The sequence below is a fragment of the Arachis ipaensis genome, chromosome B3 (genome assembly GCF_059453495.1).
Source record: "Arachis ipaensis isolate K30076 ecotype BB chromosome B3, ASM5945349v1, whole genome shotgun sequence".
NCBI classification, from domain to species: Eukaryota; Viridiplantae; Streptophyta; class Magnoliopsida; order Fabales; family Fabaceae; genus Arachis; species Arachis ipaensis.
This window is the reverse complement of record NC_142438.1, coordinates 60,916,825-60,936,729: the sequence shown is the minus strand read 5'-3', so window position 1 is coordinate 60,936,729 and position 19,905 is coordinate 60,916,825. Positions and strand designations below refer to the sequence as shown.

At 38.1% G+C, this 19,905-nt stretch overlaps 1 non-coding gene across 1 annotated transcript; it reads right to left on the bottom strand.

Moving 5' to 3' along the window:
* Positions 1-18,184: 18,184 nt before the first annotated feature.
* On the bottom strand, positions 18,185-18,292 carry LOC148570816 (small nucleolar RNA R71). Its single transcript, XR_015907956.1, has one exon. It is a non-coding gene; the product is annotated as a small nucleolar RNA R71 (small nucleolar RNA).
* Positions 18,293-19,905: the final 1,613 nt, after the last annotated feature.

Sequence of the window (19,905 nt, the reverse complement as noted above, 5' to 3'; positions counted from 1 at the left end):
AGATCTTGTTTCCCATGCCAGAAATTTGGTAATATATCCAGGAGGGATGAGATGCCTCAATAGATTATGCTTTTCTGTGAAATTTTTTATGTTTGGGGCATTGACTTCATGGGTCCATTTCCGAATTCTAATGGTTATTTCTATATATTGTTAGCTGTGGATTACGTTTCCAAATGGGTGGAAGCAATTCCTACCCGCAATGATGATGCTAACACTGTTGTTTCCTTTGCGAGAAACCATATTATTTGTCGCTTTGGATCACCACGAGCAATCGTGAGCGATCAAGGCACCCATTTTCGTAACAGGAGACTAACAGGACTAATGAAGAAGCATGGGATAATTCATAAAGTTGTAACAGCCTACTATCCTCAGACTAATGGGCAAGCCAAGGTGTCAAATAGAGAGATAAAGTGTATCTTGCAGAAGATAGTCAAACCTCATAGAAGAGACTGGAGCACCAGGCTACAAGATGCACTCTGGGTATACAGAACAGCATACAAAACACCCATTGGGATGAGTCCTTTTCGCTTAGTTTATGGAAAAGGTTGTCATCTCCCTATTGAAATAGAGCATAAAGCCTTTTGGGCAGTAAAGGAATGCAACATGGAAATTGAGAGAGCCGGAGCTGAAAGGAAGTTGCAACTACAGGAACTGGAAAGCCTTCGCCTAGAAGCTTATGAGAACTCAAGACTATACAAGGAGAAGATGAAGGTTGTACATGATCAGCACATCAAGAGGAAAGAGTTCTAACCTGGGGACTTAGTCCTCCTCTATAAATCTCGACTAAGGCTCATGCCAGGCAAGTTGAGATCAAGATGGGAAGGTCCATACAAAGTAGAGAAAGCCGAACCGTACGGAGTCTATCACCTGAGTCATCCTTCAAGCTCTAAACCTATCAAAGTTAATGGACATCGTTTAAAGCTGTACCATGGCGAGAAGCTGAAGAAAAACAAGGAGCTCGAGATCTTCCTCTTGGAAGATCCCCACATAGCTGAAGACTGAGCTAGTAGAGCGTCCAACTTACAGACGTTAAAGCAAAGTGCTAGGTGGGAGACAACCCACCATGGTATGATCATTCTTTTCCTTATTTTTAATTTTCTTATTCAATAACTCTTCTCTTCATTATTACATTTCGTGCATCTGCATTCACATATTTTTAATTAAAAAAAAATCACGCGACGCGACTGCCTCATTGAGGCGTCCGAGTCGCAGGGAGTTGGGAGACAATATTAATATGAACAGAGAGTTACGCAGGAGCAGGGCTGGAGGCGTGCCAATGGCACAAATCGTCCCATGCGACCGCGTCGCTGATGCGACCACGTCATATGGAAATAATGGCCTCCCACGCGACCGCGTGCCCCACGCGGCCGCGTGACCTGGATTTCGACGTAACAAGGGTGCACAGCCGAAAGTTGTGCTAGAGTGGTGCTAGACTGGTGCTGGACGCGCAGTCGCTCTCACGCGATCGCGTGCCCCACACGACCGCGTCATTTCCCAATAATTGCCCACTCACGCGATCGCATGCCCCACGCGATCGCGTCACCCAAAATTTGGCACTAATATGATTTTGAACAGAGAGTTGTGCGAGTGAGAGGCTACCCTCGCGCCATTAGCCTAAAACGGGTCACGCGGACGCGATCGCGTTATTGAGTTTAAGCGCAAGGCGCGTGACCGCATGCCCCACGCGACCGCGTCGCTTGCGCCACACAGTTTTCCTAATTTGCCAATTATCATATCTTTTTCTCCCCAAATCCAATTTTCTTTTCCCTCCTTATTTCTTCTCCCTCCCTTCTTCCCTTCTTCCTTCTTTCTCACCTTTTACTCTCTCTCACCCCCATTAACAAGATTTTTCTTTCTCCTTCCCTCCTTACTTTTCTATTATTCTTCTTATTTTTTCTATGTTATCTTCTTTTCTTTTCTTTTTACCTTCATTATTCATATTTTCTTTTTTCTTTCTTTTTCCTTTTTACTTGGTGTTATCAATTTATGTGAGTCTTTATTTATTTTTTTTATGCTTGTGGATTATTGTAAATTTGTTTGACAATTATATATTACTTTTTAAGGGATTACTTGCATGTTCAAATTCTTATTTTCAAGAGCCTCTTCTACATGCATACTATGTGTTTGTGAAAAAGCCCATATGGCATTATGAACTTCTCTACATCTTTCTACTCTAATATTCAATGCTTGCTTTTCACAAATTCCCTTTACTATTTTATTCATTGAATTTCAATGTCAATATAAACGTGATGGTTTGTTACGAGTGATGCTTGATCTATGCTACTCATGCCCTTTGCCGGCATGCTAATAAACACCTTGCATTCACTTGCCATCATATGCACTAGTTATTTTCCATTAATGAGTTTTCACATGTACTCATGAGCGTGTGTTAATATCATTTACCTTTTTATGTGCATTTATAACCATCCTTTCCGTTCCCTTCCTTGCTCTATCTCTTTAAATTTAATTTACTTTCTCTTCCCTTTTTTTCAGGATGGCCACCAAGAAAGGAAAAGAGAAAGCTACTCCCAAACAACCAGCAAGGAGAGGAACGAAGAGAGAATTAGTGGCAGAGCCTTTTTCAACTGCGGTAAAGCCCTCAACAAAGAAAATTAAGAGGATCATAAAGGTTGATGATAAAGAAAGAGCTTTCCCTGCAAAGGACACTGCGCGATTCCCCAATCGCTACTGTGAGCAGATGTTCCCCATCCTGGTAGAAAGGAGTTACAACAACGAATACCTTCTTCTCCTCCCAAACCACATTGCTACCTTTGTTGAGCCGCAAATTGCCCGAAGACAATGGGGTTTCCTACAGAGACAGCCAAGGCAGGTCAATCTTTCTTGGGTAGTCGAGTTCTACTCCAACTACCACCTACCAACCCTGCAGTCTGTCTACGTCCGTAAGAAGCAAGTCCCCATTACAGAAGAGGCCATTCAAAAAGTTCTAAGTCTTCTCCCTATTCCAGAAGGATTGGATGCCTTTCAAGAAGCCGCACTCAAGCGCCATTTCTACCAATTTGACTGGGACGCCGTTCTCAGAGTTATCGCACTACCTGGCAGCCGATGGATCTATGGATACCATCGTACCCGCCCTAAGGGAATTTTGGCTTCAGCACTTACCTTGGAGGCTCGCGTATGGGCAGAGATTATGTCCCATTACGTCTTTCCGAGCACTCACGAGTCCTCCTTCACTGCGGACATGGCCGTTCTACTATGGTGCATCCTTACAGACCAACCTCTGAATCTACCAAGACATATCCGGAATGCCATGGGACACGTACAAATTGTGGGCAACTTACCTTTTCCTGCCTTGGTCTCAGATCTTGTCTCAGCAGCCGGAGTCTCCTACAGAGCTGGGGACACCAAAGCCATGCTTCCACGGGATGATCAGTATGTCCCTAACGGGAAGTACCTTAGACTTCCAGCAGCCACTATCAGCCAGCCCACTGAACCAGTTGAAGATATTCCTTCTTCAACACCACAAGCACCTACAATAGCCCAACTGCTCCAGCAGATACTTGAAAAGTTGGATCGGCAAGAACACAAAGCTAAGATGAGAGAGCGCCGTAATAAGCGCCGATTCACATACCTCAAGGAGCTGATCATGGGAAAATTCAAGGACTCAGATACCCCAGACTCCACTTCCTTTACCAGCACAGGGAGCCATGATGGTCCCAACTGTGGAGATATTGCTACCAGCCCACCTTTGTTCTTGACAAATGGCACCGAGGACGGTGCAAAGCCTTAAGTGTGGGGAGGTCGGTCAGTACCTGATTTCCGAAGGTAATTTCTCTTCCCTAGCACCAATAAATTAGGATATTTAGTTAGATTTTTCTTTTATAGAATAGGATAAATTGCATAGTAATAGGTTAGTTGCATGCATATTCTGCTTGATTAAAAAGACAATAAGTTTCTTCTAAGACCCTATCTTTGGAACAAAATTTCACTAATTTTAATTAAAACTTTTATGTTAAATTTGCTTGAAGTTGTATTTGGAACATGATTTTTGAGCTAAAGAACACACAACATGTGAGAATTGAGCCTTTATGAATGGTTACATTATTTAACCATAATTATTTTGTTCTTGTGTGTTTACTTCTCTATGATTGTAATCTATATTTTGTTTCATCCTATATGTCCAATGTTTATTATATTTATATGTTTGCATATGATTGAGGCCATTATTTGTTTAGCTCACTTATCCAAATAAAGCCTACCCTTTCAATTACCTTTTTTAGCCACTTTTAGCGTTTAAATCCCATTTGTTCTATATTTTACCACATTACTAGCCTTAAGCGGAAAAACAATTATATATCCCAAATTGAATCTTTGGTTAGCTTAAGATAGAATTGTGTGAGTCAATCAAGTATGGGAAATTATGGGAACAAAGGATAATAAGGGAATGAGTCATGATAATATTATGGGAATTTGGATACCTACTCATGTGAAACTATAAGAATTAAAAATCTATGTGCATTGATAAGCTGTGTTATTTTTATGTTTCTATGTTTATAAAAAAAAATCCAAAAATACTCAATAAATAAATAAGGGGACAAAATTACCCCAATGCTAAGTCAAGCATTCAAAGATCAATGCATGTATGATAAAATCAAAATAAAAGGTTGATACATGAGTATGGATGTGAAAGGGATTTCTGGGTAGCTAGGTATGAATTTTAAAAGTTATATAGAATATATATATATATATATATATATATATATATATATATATATGTTATGTTAAAGCTTGAGTTAATTAAAGATTCAATTTATAAGCTTACTTAGCCATATATATATCATCACCCTTACCTTGGCCCCATTACAACCTTGAAAAGACCTCATGATGTATGCATTGGTATATTAAATGTTGTTGATTGGTTAGGAGAAGAACAAAAAAAAATTAGAGAGCATGATTAGAGAAAGATAGAGTGATTACCTTATACACTAGAGAGACTAGAGTGTACATACATCATCAGTGAGGGTTCCATGCTTGAATTTCTATGTTCCCTGCTTTCATGAGCTATCTTCTTGCATTTTTATTTGTTCTTACTGTATAAGAATTGAGTTAGTGGAATTTGATTTGTAATTGTCTTGAAGAGCTTACTTACTTTTGATCAAGTGGACAAAAATCATATAGTTGCATTCATATATATAGGTTGCATTGCATTTCATAGGTTTTACATGTTCTTACTCATTCATTTTATCTCCTTCAACTAAGCATGAGGACATGCTAATGTTTAAGTGTGGGGAGGTTGATAAACCACTATTTTATGGTTTATATTGTGTTTAATTGTGTGGTTTTATCATGATCTTTACCCACTTATTCGTTAAATAAGCATGCATTTATAATTCCTTCCTAAAGTTATTGCATGATTGAAAACTTGCTTCCTAGAGACTTTTAATTATGTATTTTATTTCTCCTTTATTCCATTCGATGCCGTGATATGTGTGTTAAGAGTTTCAGGCTTTATAGGGCATGAATGAGTTGGAGATTGGAGAGGAAGCTTGCAAAAATGGGAGGAACACAAGGAATTAAGGAGATGACCAGCGAGAAGTGACGCGGCCGCATGGATGACGCGACCGCGCAAAAGAGAGGAAATCGCAGTGACGCGGACGCATGGATGACACGACCGCACGGCATGGAATAGCACGAGTGACGCGGCCGCATGGATGACGCGACCACGTGGCAAAGCAGAAAGCCGAATGACGCGGCCTCATGGATGACGCGACCGCGTGACATGCGCGATCTGCATAATCTGCAGAATCGCTGGGGGCGATTTCGGGCCTTATTTTGACCCAGTTTTCGGCCCAGAAAAGCAAACTAGAGCCAGAGAACATGCAGAAACCAACAACAACATTCATTCCGCGTAGTTTTAGTTTTTAGATCTAGTTTTTCTCTCCTCTAGGTTTTCTCTCTACACATTCATAGTTTTTAAGATTTGTTATGTTCATTGTTTTTGCATTGGGATATTGAGAAGAGTTATTGCCTCATCAAGACTTCGACATTCTAGTTCGTTCTCTTTACTTGTCTCTTACTCTTCCATGTTCCTTAATTTACTTAATTTTACCATTGGATTATTTTAGCATTTATCAATACAAGAACTACTTTTATTTTTAATTAATCGTTTGATCATTATTTATCATGTCTTTCTTTAATTCCCTCTTTTATGTTATGAATTTTATATTTACAATAAGCGAGTAGTTTTCTAACTTGATGGGGAGTTGATTGAAAGAAATCCTTGAAGTTGGGATGCTCAAGAGAAAGGTTGTAGTTGGGTTTATTGTTGGATTGCTCTCTAGTCACTAACACCAATCCTCCCAAGAGCGGATTGGAACTTGTGGATAGAGATAGCATTCCAACTTGTTTAACTTTCCCTTACTTAGTGAGGGACAACTAAACAGAATAATCCCCAATTATCAATTAGTCTTGAGAGTACTGCAACAAGAATAGGGCTTCCAACTAATCAACTCCCAGTCAAGGCTTTCATTTAAATTTATATACATTATCTAATTTAATTTTCTGCCATTCAACTCAAACCTTTTTGAAAACATCTGATTAATAAAATAGCACACTTTTCTACAACTCGTTGGGAGACGACCTGGGATTCATACTCCTAGTATTTTCATTTTAATTTCTGTGACACCTTTCTAAATTGATAAGCGGATTTCTGGTTGGTTGAGAACTATACATGCAACGCATATTTTATAATCATTCTTAACTCGCCGATTTCCGCTCGCATCAACAGCTTTACGGTTCCTTCATTTCTTCATGAGTTCTCCTACTATGCATGCTTTTCTCCTCACTTCTTCCATCCAATACTTGCCTTCTAAACCTGAAATTACTCAACAAACATATCGAGGCATCAAATGGAATTAAAGTGAATTAAAATCACCAATTTTAGGGCCTAAAAAACATGTTTTCATATTTAAGCACAAATCAAGGGAGAATTGCAAAACCATGCTATTTCATTGAATAAATGTGAGAAAAGGTTATAAAATTTCCCAAATTAAGCACAAGATAAACCACAAAATCGAGGTTTATCAAATCTCCCCACACTTAAACCAAGCATGTCCTCATGCTAAGAATAAAGAAGGACAAGAAAAGGGATATGAACATTTATTCAATGCAAATAAACTATATACATCTATCTATATGAATGTAACTAAATGCAAACTGATTCTACCTACTTGGTTAAAAATGAATCAATCTCCAAAAACATATATATGCAAGTAGGGCAAAGGTCATATGACGACTCACAAACTCTACCAATTCAAATATCAAAATGAAGTTCAAATAGACTTGCAAGAAGAACGCTCATGAAATCCGGGAACAAGGAATTGAGCATGGAACCCTCACCGGAAGTGTATCCGCTCTAGTCGCTCAAGTGTATAGGGTCGATTCACTCAATTCTCCTCTAATCATGCATTCCAAGATTTGTTTTTCTTCTAACAATCAACAATTATTCAATGCATGCATACATTCATCATGAGGACTTATTCATAGGTTGTATGGGGCTAGGGTAAAGGTAAAGATGCATATGGTCAAGTGAGCTTGAAATTTGTATATTTTATTAGCCTAAGCTCTCACCTAACACATGTAACAACCTATACAATTCTAGCTGCCCATGATTCCCACTTTTTTTCACATACTCATGGGGCATTTTTGTCCCCTTTTTATTTCTTATATATATATATATATATGTGTGTGTGTTCTTTTTTTTTCTTTTTCTTTATCATTTTTTTTCTAAAGTATATACAAACGTATCAATGCATATGGTTTTACATATAGTGCATGAATATGTACCCAATTCCCAATATTTTCAAAAAAATAAAAATTACACTTTTACCTCAACCATTGTCCCAAGTTTCCCATACCCAAATGATACACACCCTCACTAGCCTAAGCTAATCAAAAATCCAAATCAAGGACATTTATTATTTTTCACTTAGGGGTAGTGATGTGCTAAAATTAAGAATAAAAGGGATTAAATAGGCTCAAATTTGGCTAACAATGGTTGATGAAAGGTAGGCTATTTGGGTAAGTGAGCTAAATGAAATGATGGCCTCAATCATACAAATGCATATATACATGGAATAATGGACATATAGAATCAAACAAATCAAAGATTACAATCATAGAAAGAGAATAATGCACACAAGAATGAAAATAAGTGGTTATAAGATGTAACCACACAATTGGGCTCAAAACTCACATGCTTGTGTTCTTAGCTCAAAAACCATGTTCCAAAACACATACTTCAAGGAAGTTTGTCACATAATTTTTTTTCAAATTGGTAGGGTGCCCTAAAAATAATTTTTCTTGGAAAAGAAATCATCACCCTAACCAAGTAGTCCTAACATAAAAAGAAATGGTGAAATATGTACAAATTCTAACTAACATGCAACCTATCATGCAATGAAACAACTAACTGACAAAGACAAAAATTGAAAAAAATTGGTGTTGAAAGGGAAATTGTTACCCATGGAGATCGGTCGAACGACCTCCCCACACTTAGAAATTTGCACCGTCCTCGGTGCATGCAAAGAAGAGTAAGGTAGACGGGTTGCTACAATTAATGAGCTCCTTCAAAAGGTTGTGCGGGTGAACTTGTTTGTTGCCCCCATTGAGAAGCTTTTTCAATCCTTTCCTTCTTGGTGGCCAACCTAAAAGGAAAGAAAGAGAAAGAAAATTGAGCCTATAACAAAGATACGAAAGCAATTAGAACATAGGCGGGGGCTAATGCCAAATAAAAGTAAAATTTTCACTACATGTTAGCTACGCAAGCAAGTGAGAAACCAATATAGGCACAGGGCATATTAACTAATACTTGATGCAAGAACAAGTTAAAGCATGAAGAGCACTCAAAAGCATCAAGTTCAACATGAAAGAGTGGGTCATGAAGGACATGCAAGTTCATATCAATGCACAAAGAATATAAGAGTCATACAAGATTAAGCATTGATTTAAGAGTTTCATCACCCAACAATATCAAACAAGTCAAGAAGCACCAAGATTAACTAAGAAATTGAGTAAGAGAATTCAACACTATTATTGAAAGAAGAGACTTAGAAAAAAATCGAAAATAGGCTATAGAAACAAAATTGAAATGTAAAGAATAGAAGTATACGAACGCGATAAACAAAAGAAATTGGCAGAGTGAGAAAAAAATCTTTTTTTTGCGACGCGGACGCGTGAAGTGCGCCTGTGCGTCAGTCGCAGGCACGAAATAGGCACGAAATTGGCATAACTTTCTGGTTTTTGTACTAGAGGGGTAGGTGGCACCATCGGCGCGTGCGCGCGCAGCATGCGTGCGCGTGCATTGTGCAAATAGGGTCAACGGCGCATACGCGCCAGGTGCACGTACGCGCGGGTTGGTTCGTGCCTTAGGCCCAATGTTCACGTAGTGCAGGCCTAACTCTCGGGTTTTTGGATGGAGGTTGAATTTTTGCATCCATGCGTACGCGTACATGGCGCCTCCACGTGGATGGTCGAAAATGCTTGAGGCTCGCGTACACGCAGGTTGGTGCTCTGTTTTCAAAAATTTTTCCAAGTTCTTGCACCAAACCAAGCCTTCCAAACCTCCAAACAGCTACCAAAACACCCTAAAACCTTATTTAACATATTATACTACCAAATATACTCAACAAACTAAACAAAATATGAAATCAAACCTATTCTACCAATATTTACAAACGAGAAATTAAAAAGAGTTTACCATGGTGGGGTGTCTCCCACCTAGCACTTTTAGTTTAAGTCCTTAAGTTGGACCATCGGTGGGGTCCTTGCTATGGTGGCTTACGCTTGAATTCATCTTTGAATCCCCACCATTGTTTGCATCTCCAATGTCCACCGGGATCCCAAACTAGGCGCACAAGGCCTTCAAGTAAGCTTAGGTAGATGACAAGGTCCCAAGAATATGGAATGTTGAAATGGATTCTGGGGTCCCAAACCTTGTTCTTGCACCCATCTTCTCGTTGACTACCATAGTTAAATTTGGGTGACAAGGCTTGTGAATTCTCATATGAGCACCAAAGCATTCTCCTAGACCCATGCAATTTGGTTCTACACCAACCATTGCTATTCAACTTTGAGCATGCAACCATCATGAACTTAAAGTGATGTTTCCAACCACTACACAACTCTCTCCTACTCTTAACTCCACAAAGAACTCTAAGTTGACCATCATTTTCAATCAAACCATATTCAAGTGCGAAAGTGAAGCTTAAGGATAGAAATTTTACCCACTTGAATGTTGTGTTGGATGATGGTGACTTAGGAAGGGGGACCTCCCCATGCTTAGCCAATGTAAGGTCTACGCCCTTGTGCTCTTTCTTGACTATCTCCACCTCTTTACAACTTTCCTCAACTTCAACCTCTTCCTCTTGGTGGCTTGCTTCCAATTTAATTTCTTCTTCATTGCTCACCAAGGGCATGAGAGGTTGTTCATCTTCTTCTTCGACCCCAATTTCAAGCCCAATGGGAGAGGATTCAATTGTAGATAGGAACTCCTCAATGATTGAATCCATCTCTTGATCAACCTCTTCAAAGTCTTCAATCAAGATATGCTTTGGAGGTTGTACACCCTCCTCAACATCAACATCAAGCATCTTTGAAGAGGGCTCTCTAATTCCTCATTCCCATGGACTTCCAACATCTCCTAGGTCTTCAACAACTCCTTCCTGCTCAATTATCTTATTTTCCTCCTCTTGTGGCAATTCTTGTTTCAACTTCTCTTCTTCACCTTGAAGCTCTAAACTCACTCCCTCACTAAGCTCCTTGATTGCTTCTCCGCATTCAATAATGGGAGTGCCCTGATCACATAAGCTTAGGTGGGATGAGGCCATATTACTAACGGCTTTCGCTATGATAGCCATCTTGGCTCCTACCTCCTTAAACTCCTTTTCTGTCCCCTCTTGTTGCCTTAGGATATGAGATTCAAGGTCCCTTAGTTCTTGCATGAGGGCTTCATCGGGGGGCAGTGGTGGAAGAGAGGGTTCATTGTTTGAGGAGAAGGCATTATAGTTGGAAGGTGGTTCATGTTGGTGAGGGTATGGAGATGACGTATATTAAGGTGGTTCTTGAGAGTAATTGTGTTGGAATGGTGGTGGTTCCATGTATGGTTCATATAGTTCATAAGGTGGTTGATGTGGTGAATAAGGATTAGGATCATAATAAGGTGTTTGGTGGTAGGGGGCTTGTGAGTAAGGTGGTTCAAAGTCATGTTGAGGGGGTGGTTCATAGGCATGTGGTGGTGGTTGTTGACAATCACAATAAGCGTTACCACATCCATTAGATTGATATGCATTGTGATTAGAATTATACCCATAAGAAACCGGAGGTTGTTGTTGCCAAGAAGGGTGATCAATCCTTTGAGTCTCCCTCCATCTTTGATTGTTCCATCCTTGATGCATATTGTCATTATAGCTCTCATTCCCTACAACATAATTTGAGCCAAACTCATAGCCAAAGTGAGGATGAGAATTCATAATAGCAAAAGAGAATAAAAACTAATACTAATAAGAACTAATAAAAACTAACCCCTAAAGCAAGAAAAACTAACAAAGAGACCTATTAACATATATACAATAGCAAATAACATAACACCATTGCAACTCTCCGGCAACGGCGCCATTTTGATTAATGAGTTTTGTCGTGTCGGTTTAGATTTTCTTCTTATAGAAAGAATAACTTTGTTGCGAGCATAGCTCCAAACCAACAAACAACTCTCACATAAAAAATTTGAGTTGTCACAAGTAACAAACCCCAAATAAGAATTAACCGAAGTATTTAGACTCCGGGTCGTCTCACAAGGAATTGCAATGAAGTGGTCAATTATTGGCTATGAGGAATAAATGGGGGTTTGATTGATAAGGGACAAGAAAGTAAAGGGGCAAGAATTTAAATGACAAGAAGAATAAATCAAGCAAGTAACTAAAGAAAGCAAGTAATAAAGAGAGACATTCATGGCAAGGTTTGAGATCGTAGGCTTTCTATCCTAGTCACTAATCATAACAATAATCAACAAGAATTTATCTTATTTCGTCATCTCCAACATTGGAAGAAGGTGTGAGTTATCTTCCATGAGAGAAAGTCAAACAAGACTAGCTAACCTCAATCCAAATGTCCTAATCAACTCACTAATGGAATTAGCAAAAGATTAGAGTCAATGGAAATCATATTAACTAACAACTCTAGATCACCAATCTAAATTGGGTATTAATGACTCAAGATTACCCAATTACCCTTCCCAAGCCAAGAATGCTCAAAATCTACTCTAAATCCCAACCAAGCATTTTATCAAACACTTGGTGGGTAATAAAGGAAAGCATAATAAATGTGCAAGAAAAATAAATCTACCAACTACCAATTGCAAGAAAAGTAAATTAACAACTCAAATCATCAATAAAAGAAACATCATCATTAAATTTCATCAAATGTAAACAAGATCCAACATGAGTGTTCATAGACATAAAAAAGACATAAAAGTAAAAATGACAAAAGAACTAAGAAGAATAGAGTAGTAAAAACAAGAAGTTGTAAAGGAAATAAGATGAAATCAAGAAATCATGCCTAGATCTAAGATGGATTAACCTAACCTAATTCTAGAGAGAAGAGGGAGCTTCTCTCTCTAGAAACTAACCTACATGATGCTAAGCTACCAAACAATTGCTCCCCCCTTGCCCAAGCTTGAATTCTTCATGAAATAGCATTGGAAAAGAGTTGGATTGGGCCCAAAATGCTCTAGAAATCGCTGGCCACGATTTCACTTTAGCGAACCACGTGCTCAATCGGCGCGCACATGTACATGGCACGTGTGCGCCCCTATACGTCAGGCAACTATGGCAAATTTTATATCATTTTGAATCCCCGGATGTTAGCTTTCCAACGCAATTAGAACTGCCTCATTTGGACCTCTGTAGCTCATGTTATGGTCGATTGAGTGTGAAAAGGTCAGGCTTGACAGCTTTACGGTTCCTTCATTTCTTCATGAGTTCTCCCACTTTGCATGCTTTTCTCCTCACTTCTTCTATCCAATACTTGCCATCTAAACCTAAAATTACTCAACAAACATATCAAGGCATCGAATGGAATTAAAGTGAATTAAAATCACCAATTTTAGGGTCTAAAAAACATGTTTTTACATTTAAGCACAAATCATGGGAGAATTGCAAAACCATGCTATTTCATTGAATAAATGTGAGAAAAGGTGATAAAATCTCCCAAATTAAGCACAAGATAAACCATAAAATCGAGGTTTATCAGTCATCTGTCTCTTCAACAACATGGTAGCACTCTTCTTGCACTTCCGCTACCACTTCATCGATTACATCATATCGGAGAATGGAATGCTCTTCGGGAGGATGCTTCATGGCCTCTTCTAAATTGAACTTGATATTCTTGTCTCTAACCTCAAAAGAATATGTGCCGGTGAAGGCATCTAATTTATAGGTCTTGAAGAAGGGTCTACGAAGTAGAACAGAGGATGAGCTTCTATTTTCTGTTGAAGGCATTTCAAGGATGTAAAAGACAATCGGAAAGACCAAATCCTTGATCACCACAAGTACATCTTCTGCTATTCCCATCACAATGATCACACTTTTATTGGCTAAGGAAAACTTCACCGTCGACTTCTTTAATAGAGCTAAATTCAACCGCACAAAAATAGAAAGTGGCATGATGCTTACACAAGCTCCTAGATCACACATGCAGTCATGAAAAGTGCGTCCACCAATACAACAAGACACCAAACAAGGTCCAGGGACACCACATTTCTTTGGAATAGGTTCCATCAAGGAAGAAATTGAACTACCCAAGGATAATATCTCCAACTCTCCTATCCTATCCTTATGTGTGCACAAGTCTTTCAGAAATTTTGCATACTTCGGAATTTGTTAGATAGCATCAAGAAGTGGTATGGTTACCTCAACTTTCTTGAATACTTAAAGCATGTTTAAATCGAATTTCAGCGTCTTCTTTGCTTTCTTCACCAAGGAAGGAAATGGGATAGGAATTGACTCATCAACTATAGCTTTCCTCTTCGGTTCCTTAAGGCTTACACCTTCTTCATCATGCTTTTTGTCTACCTCCTCCTCTTCATGTGGGGCTTCAACAACCACTTCTTCCTCATGAAAGTCTTCCATGACCCTAGGAGGTATCTCCTCCAATGTAGTCTCCGACCGTAGAGTGATGGCGTTGAGACCGTGATGAGTGGATAATTTATACGCTTTTTGGCATTGTTTTTAGTATGTTTTTAGTATGATTTAATTAATTTTCATTATATTTTTATTAGTTTTTAATTAAAAATCACATTTATGGACTTTACTATGAGTTTGTGTGTTTTTCTGTGATTTCAGGTATTTTCTGGCAGAAATTGAGGGACTTGAGCAAAAATCAGATTCAGAGGTTGAAGAAGGACTGCAGATGCTGTTAGATTCTGACCTCCCTGCACTCAAAGTGGATTTTCTGTAGCTACAAAACTCCAAATGGCGGGCTTCCAATTGCGTTGGAAAGTAGACATCCAGGGATTTCCTGAAATATATAATAGTTCATACTTTGCCCGAGTTTAGATGACGCAAACTGGCATTAAACGCCAGTTCCATGTTGCAGTCTGGCGTTCAACGCTAGAAACAAGTTGCAAAGTGGAGTTCAACGCCAGAAACACGTTACAAACTGGCGTTCAACTCCAAGAATGACCTCTCCACGTGTAAACTTCAAGCTCAGCCCAAGCACATATCAAGTGGGCCCCGGAAGTGGATTTCTACATCAATTACTTACTTCTGTAAACCCTAGTAGCTAGTCTAGTATAAATAGGACTTTTTACTATTGTATTTACATCTTCGGAACATCTTTGGATTATCTTTTGATCCTTTGATCATGTTTTGGGGGCTGGCCATTCGGCCATGCCTGGACCTTTCACTTATGTATTTTTCAATGGTAGAGTTTTTACACACCATAGACTAAGGTGTGGAGCTCTGCTGTTCCTCAAAGATCAATGCAAAGTACTACTGTTTTTCTATTCAATTCAACTTATTCCGCTTCTAAGATATTCATTTGCACTTCAACATGAATGTGATGATCGTGACAAAGTCATCATCATTCCCCTATGAACGCGTGCCTGACAACCACTTCCGTTCTACCTTTGATTGAATGGATATCTCTTGGATATCTAATACAGGGGACCGAGTCCGAGTTATTAGCATCTTCGTGCTATAAATTAGAACCCATGGATGGCCATTCCTGAGATCCAGAAAGTCTAAACCTTGTCTGTGGTATTCCGAGTAGGATCTGGGAAGGGATGGCTGTGACGAGCTTCAAACTCGCGAGTGTTGGGCGTAGTGACAGACGCAAAAGGATAGTAAATCCTATTCCGATATGATCAAGAACCGACAGATGATTAGCCATGCAGTGACAGCGCATTGGACCATTTTCACAGGAGGATGGGATGTGGCCATTGACAACGGTGATGACCTACATAAAGCTTGCCATGGAAAGGAGTAGGATTGATTGGATGAAGACAGCAGAAAAGCAGAGATCAGAGGAACGAAAGCGTCTCTATATGCTTATCTGAAATTCTCACCAATGATTTACATAAGTATTTCTATCTTTATTTTCTGTTTGTTTATTATTATTATTCGAAAACTCCATAACCATTTGATATCCGCCTGACTGAGATTTACAAGATGACCATAGCTTGCTTCAAGCCGACAATCTCCGTGGGATCGACCCTTACTCACGTAAGGTTTATTACTTGGACGACCCAGTGCACTTGCTGGTTAGTTGTACGAAGTTGGGAAACAGATATAAGATCATGAACGTGCGTATTGAGTTTTTAGCGCCGTTACCAAGGAATGGAATGATCACGATTTCGCACACCAAGTTTTTAGCGCCGTTGCTGGGGATTGTTCGAGTTTGGACAACTGACGGTTCATCTTGTTGCTCAGATTAGGTAATTTTCTTTTTGTTTTATTTTCAAAAAAATTCTTCAAAAATCTTTCAAAAAAAATTTTCCCTTTGTTTTCGAAAATTATTTTAAAATTTTTAAGAATGAATTCTAAATTTTCAAAATGGTATGCTGAAGTTTGGCTGGCCATCAGGCTTTAGACTAACCTGGTATGATTCCTGGAATCTTGATTGAGGACTTTGAATTCATTGCTTCCTTTTCCCTATAGGTTTTAAAAAAAATAAAAATATACAAAAATCCAAAAAAAAATAATAAAATCATAAAATCAAAAATATTTTTTGTTTCTTGTTGGAGTCTAGAGTCAATTTTTAAGTTTGGTGTCAATTGCATTTTTTCTAAAAATTTATGCATTTTTCAAAAATCCATGCATTCATAGTATTCTTCATGATCTTCAAGTTGTTCTTGGTAAGTCTTCTTGTTTGATCTTCATATTTTCTTGTTTTGTGTCTTTTCTAGTTTTTCATATGCATTTTTAATTTGTTAGTGTCTAATTATTGAAAATTTCTATGTTTGGTGTCTTGCATGTTTTTTTTTTCTTAAAATTTTTCAAAAATAAGTTCTTGGTGTTCATCTTGAAACTCATAGTGTTCTTGCATGCATCATTGGTTTTGATCCAAAATTTTCATGTGTTTGGGTCATAATTGCGTTTTTCTCTCTCATCATTAAAAATTCAAAAATAAAAAAATATATTTTCTTTATTTTACTCAAAATTTTCGAAAATATGATTTGATTTAGTCAAAAAGTTTTTAAATTTAATTGTTTCTTATGAATCAAATCAAATTTTCAATTTAAAAATCTTATCTTTTCAAAATCTTTTTCAAAAATCAAATATTTTTCAAAATTTCTTTCTAATATTTTCAAAAATTTTTTGCAAATTAATTTTCAAAAATCTTTTTTTTTTTTAATTTTAGTTCATGATTTTCGAATTTAATGTGATTGATTCAAAAATATTAAGTTGTTACTTGCCTAGTAAGAAAGGTTCAATCTTTAAACTCTAGAATCTTATCTTTTTAGTTTCTTGTTAGTCAAGTAATCAACTTTAGTTTTCAAAATCAAATCTTTTTAATTTTCTTTTCAAATCTTTTTCAAATTAAAATTTCAATCATATCTTTTTCAAATTCAATTTCAAAGTCTTTTCTAACTTCTTATCTTCTTAAAAATTGATTTTCAAATCTTATCTTTTTGTTTCAATCATATCTTTTAAAATTTCAATCATATCTTTTTCAAAAACAAATTTCAAAACTTTTTCAATCAATCTTATCTTTTTGTTTCAATCATATCTTTTTCAAAACTACCAAACTAATCCTCTCTCTCTTATTTTTGAAAATTCCCTCTCTCCTTTTTCAAAATTTCTTTTTAACTGTTTTAAATTTTAATTTTAGTTTTATTCTTCCTTTAATTTTCGAAAATCATCAACTCCTTTTTAAAATTTATTTTTGAAATCTAACTTTCAAATTTAATTTTAATTAAATTTCGAAATTCTCTCTCTCATCTCCTTCTATTTATTTATTCATCTACTAACACTTCTCTCCCATCCAAAAATTCGAACACCACCTTCCTCTCTGTGTTCGAGTTTTTCCTCTTCTCTTCTTTACATTACGTTCTTTTCTTCTTCTACTCACACAAAGGAATCTCTATACTGTGACATAGAGGATTCCATATTTTCTTTGTTATTCCCTTCTTTGTCATATGAGCAGGAGCAAGGACAAGAACATTATTGTTGAAGCAAATCCTGAACCTGAAAGGACTCTAAAAAGGAAACTAAGAGAAGTTAAAATACAACAATCCAGAGACAACCTTACAGGAATTTTCAAACAAGAAGAGGAGATGGCAGCCGAAAATAATAATAATGCAAGGAGGATGCTTGGTGACTTTACTGCACCTAATTCCAATTTACATGGAAGAAGCATCTCCATTCCTGCCATTGGAGCAAACAATTTTAAGCTGAAACCTCAATTAGTTTCTCTGATGCAACAAAACTGCAAGTTTCATAGACTTCCATCTGAAGATCATTTTCAGTTCTTAACTAAATTATTGCAGATCTGTGATACTGTTAAGACTAATGGAGTAGATCCTGAAGTCTACAGGCTCATGCTTTTCGCGTTTGCTGTAAGAGACAGAGCTAGAGTATGGTTGGACTCTCAACCCAAAAATAGCCTGAACTCTTGGGATAAGCTGGTCACGGCTTTCTTAGCCAAGTTCTTTCCTCCTCAAAAGCTGAGTAAGCTTAGAGTGGATGTTCAAACCTTCAGACAGAAAGAAGGTGAATCCCTCTATGAAGCTTGGGAGAGATATAAGAAACTGACCAAAAAGTGTCCTTCTGACATGCTTTCAGAATGGACCATCCTGGATATATTCTATGATGGTCTATCTGAATTAGCCAAGATGTCATTGGATACTTCTGCAGGTGGATCCATTCACCTAAAGAAAATGCCTGCAGAAGCTCAAGAACTCATTGACATGGTTGCTAATAACTAGTTCATGTACACTTCTGATAAGAATCCTATGAGTAATGGGATGCCTCAGAAGAAGGGAGTTCTTGAAATTGATACTCTGAATGCTATATTGGCTCAGAATAAAATATTGACTCAGCAAGTCAATATGATTTCCCAGAGTTTGAATGGAATGCAAGCTGCATCCAACAGTACTCAAGAGGCATCTTCTGAAGAAGAAGCTTATGATCCTGAGAACCCTACAATAGCAGAGGTGAATTACATGGGTGAACCATATGGAAACACCTATAATCCCTCATGGAGAAATCACCCAAATCTCTCATGGAAGGATCAACAAAAGCGTCAACAAGGCTTTAATAATGGAAGAAACAGGTTTAGCAATAGCAAGCCTTTTCCATCATCCACTCAGCAAAAGACAGAGAATTCTGAGCAGAATCCATCTAGCTTAGCAAATTTAGTCTCTGATCTATCTAAGGCCACTCTAAGTTTCATGAATGAAACAAGGTCTTCCATTAGAAATCTGGAAGCACAAGTGGGCCAGCTGAGTAAAAGGATCACTGAAACCCCTCCTAGTACTCTCCCAAGCAATATAGAAGAAAATCCAAAAGGAGAGTGCAAGGCCATTGAAATGACCATCATGGCCGAAACCACAAAAGAGCAGGAGGACATGAATCCCAGTGAGGAAGACCTCCTGGGACGTCGAGAGATCAATAAGGAGTTTCCCTCTGAGGAACCAAAGGACTCTGAGGCTCATCTTGAGACCATAGAGATTCCATTAAACCTCCTTATGCCATTCATGAGCTCTGATGAATATTCTTCTTCTGAAGAAAATGAAGATGTTACTGAAGAGCAAGTTGCCAAGTATCTCGGTGCTATCATGAAGCTGAATACCAAATTATTTGGTAATGAGACTTGGAAAGATGAACCTCCCTTGCTCACCAATGAACTGAGTGATCTGGATCAACTGAGATTGCCTCAGAAGAAACAGGATCCTGGAAAGTTCTTAATACCTTGTACCATAGGCACCATGACCTTTGAGAAAGCTCTATGTGACCTTGGGTCAGGGATAAACCTCATGCCACTCTCTGTAATGGAGAAATTGGGAATCTTTGAGGTGCAAGCTGCTAGAATCTCATTAGAGATGGCAGACAACTCAAGAAAACAGGCTTATGGACAAGTAGAAGACATGTTAGTAAAGGTTGAAGGCCTTTACATCCCTGCTGATTTCATAATCCTAGACACTGTGAAGGATGAGGATGAATCCATCATCCTTGGAAGACCCTTCCTAGCCATAGCAAAAGCTGTGATTGATGTGGACAGAGGAGAGTTAGTCCTTCAACTGAATGTGGACAGCCTTGTGTTTAAAACTCAAGGATCTCCTTCTGTAACCATGGAGAGGAAGCATGAAAAGCTTCTCTCACTGCAGATTCAACCAAAGCCCCCACATTCAAACTCTAAGTTTGGTGATGGGAGGCCTCAGCCAAACTCTAA